The sequence below is a fragment of the Phoenix dactylifera genome, unplaced genomic scaffold, assembly GCF_009389715.1.
Source record: "Phoenix dactylifera cultivar Barhee BC4 unplaced genomic scaffold, palm_55x_up_171113_PBpolish2nd_filt_p 000952F, whole genome shotgun sequence".
In the NCBI taxonomy this organism is placed as follows: Eukaryota; Viridiplantae; Streptophyta; class Magnoliopsida; order Arecales; family Arecaceae; genus Phoenix; species Phoenix dactylifera.
This window is the reverse complement of record NW_024068310.1, coordinates 8838-12090: the sequence shown is the minus strand read 5'-3', so window position 1 is coordinate 12090 and position 3253 is coordinate 8838. Positions and strand designations below refer to the sequence as shown.

The following is a 3253-nucleotide window of genomic DNA, read 5'->3' as shown; positions in this document are numbered from 1 at the left end:
CCCGGTCTAGGCTGTGTTTGAGCAACATTGATGTGTTCTTGCACGAGTTCGGGAAATTGGGGCGCTGAAGGGCACTCATGAATAGGGTGGGATGGGCTAGAACAGATAGTACACACTTGTGCTTGGGAAGAGTTCATGTAACACCCACCTATCATCAGTTGATCAATCTTATGGGACAATGCATCTACCTTGCTAGACAGGTCCATAGAATGACTTATTTCACAAATGGTCCCTTTTCTTTGAGAACTCAGGGGTGCTTGACGAGAACAAGAAGCATGGTGGAGGGAGTTTTCATTAAGATTTTCAAATAATTGCCATGCTTCATGCTCATTTTGAAGCATGAATGTCCCCCTGCATGCGGCATCAATCATCTGACGGTTTCGTTCAGTCATCCGTCATAGAAACATTGCACTAGCTGCCATTTAGGTATTTGATGATGTGGGCATTTACGGATTAGGCCCCGAAATCTCTCCCAAGTTTCATAAAATTCTTCTCCCTCAGTTTGGGAGAAGCTTGTGATGGCACGTCTAAACTGGTTCGTTCTTCCAATGGGAAAGTATTTTTTTAAGAATTCTTGTTGCATTTGATCCCAAGAACGAATCGAGTTGGCTTCTAAAGAATTCAGCCATTGTTTGGCTCTATCTTTAAGGGAGAAGGGGAATAATCTAAGTTTTAGAGCATCATCAGTAAAGTTCTGAATCTTGACAGTGGTGCAAATCTCAAGAAATTCATCTAGGTGTTTATATGGGTCTTCATTGGTGAGCCCATAAAAAGATGGGAGCATTTGGATCACACTAGACTTTATTTCATATTGTACAGCTGCTACTTCAGGTAATCAAATGCAAGATGGGGAAGTGTAAATGGTGGGAGTAAAGTACTCCCTCAGGAGTTTGGGTTGTTCTTCAGCCATCTCAAGAGGTGGGGGTGATTCCAATGTTCTAATCTCAGCTCGAATATTTTTAAGGGTTCGTTCTATTTCAGGGTCAAAAGTTAATAGGTCACGTACTCTAGAACGACTCCCTTGCATACACTAGTACTTGATCAATCAAGCATGCAATAAAAGATAAACACATCAATCCTTGTATTTGTCCTAAAATCACTAGACAGCTCCTAACTGGTTTGAAGAGGGCACCTAAGCCTCCAATCCGGTCTAATGAACCGAGTTGACCAGGTAAGCTCCCAGGTAAGTGGAGGGGTCACGATGCGTTCGCAAAGGTCCCACTTAAAACCCACTTGCCTCGAACAGATGAACTGTCTCCCTTATAGGGACAAAGCTTGCCTAGACATCAACTAAGCCACAGAGCGAAATTGGTGCAACTTTCGGTGATCTTCGTCCTATTGAGCTCGGATGTCTCTAGGAGCCAACGTCTAATTGATTTTAATTAAAGTGACACTATGTGAGATTGAGTTCACCTATGTTGGGCAAGAATCTGGTGATGAAATCCGGCTCTTATCTTGTTGGGGTGATTGCCCTTACTATGTGCGAATTAATTTGTGTATGTGTATCAAGCATGCATTCACACTTTTGCTGAAATTAAAATCAAACAATCACCACAAAATTTCAAGCTAATAATTAATTTAAATAAGAAAAGTTTAGAGGTTATCAAAGGGAATTTCCCCAGCAATTTAAATTTTTTAGGCAAACCTTTACAGCATTCCTTTTCTAGCTATTCTCCTTTTGATCATCCCAGATTTTTTCTTTCGATTCCTGATCAAATAAGACCAAAAGAAAAATTGAAAAAAAAAATTAGTAGAAGAGAAAAAGGAGATAAAAAAAGTAACAACAATAGAAAATAATTTTTTTATATATTAATTATTTTTTTTTAATGATAGGAAAAATAACTATGCAAGCAATCCCCGGCAACGGTGCCAAAAATTGATCGGATCTTTCAATTTTGAAAATAAACCACGCAATAGCACATATCCTGTAGGATAGTGATTACGGGTGTCGGTCCACAGGGATTGAAGAATAAGTTATTTTTCCTAATTAAATAATGACTTCAAAGGACATAGGCTAGAGCAAATGATAGAAACTAAGAATTAATGTGGATATAGTAGTACGAATTATCAATGGAGAGAGGTGTTTAGGGCTAGATTCCACCGATAGAGTTGTATCCGTGACGCTTTTAATGATTGAGTTGTATTTAAGACTTAATTGCTTCCGACTACAAGCCAAAGCAATCATTAAAAATTATGATTAATTCGCAGCATGAATCATCTAAGTCTAGCACAAACCATCTATTCTAACAATAAGCATGGCCTGTCTAACCTAGCATGATGCATCTGATCATTAAATCATTAAAAAATAAAATTGATGTCACATGAATATCTCCTCCAAACCACAGGTGTAGGATTCGATGAAATAGAGCAATCTATGTAAAGTATTTTCTGCAAGATAAACAATTCACATAAATTGAATAAATCATAAGATCAATTGATAAATTCTTCATCATGCAACAATCTTACGATACAAACTCAAATCAATAAGAATAAAACGGATACTCCTCTATGGCTTCGTCAACCCCTAAACCGAGGTTTAGCTGCTCATGATGCTCGGCGACTTTGATCGGCTCGCTGAGAGGATCCACGCCACCTGCCTCATAATTTTCCAAAGTATCCTCTTTTTTTTCTATTTCTTTTCCTTCTTTTTTTTTTTTTCTGGTTCGGCCCTTCACTGAAACAGGGCCTCCCCTGTTTTCTGTTGAACCGAGCCCCCTCCTCCTTTCCAAGCCGATGGCCACCCTCTTTATACCCATTCTCCCCCTTGATGGATCCATTGAGAGCGCGCTGGAGATGCGGAGGTGAGATCACGGGATGCCCGGACGCGGAGGAGGCTGGGATCATGGAGAGGAGCTGGGGATTCACGGTCGCACGGCTCGGCTACGGGCTGCATCACGGGTGGAGGAAGAGGCGGAGATGCTGGGATTTCGACTGCTAGGAGTGGATCGTTGATCTCGGAGGAGAAGACGCAGGCAGTGATGGCGAAGGGGCTGGATCTCCGCTGCTGGGAAGAGTCGACTGCACGGACACGGTGGGCACGCGGTTGATTGCGGCCGACTGGAATCACGGAGGACTGGTCGCCGGCGGATTTGGTCGCGGGATCGTCGGGAGGACGCCGCGGACGGTGGGCTGCGCATGAGATGTTCATCGGGGGAGGAAGAAGATGAACAGTGGCTGAGTCTTTTTTTATTTTTTTTATTTTTATTTATTTATTTATTATGTATTATTTATTATTTTATTTTTTTCTCTAACA

General features: G+C 41.4%; 1 non-coding gene across 1 annotated transcript; it reads left to right on the top strand.

The window, feature by feature from the left end:
- The first annotated feature begins 428 nt into the window (after positions 1-428).
- On the top strand, positions 429-534 carry LOC120107674. Its single transcript, XR_005509359.1, has one exon. It is a non-coding gene; the product is annotated as a small nucleolar RNA R71 (small nucleolar RNA).
- Positions 535-3253: the final 2719 nt, after the last annotated feature.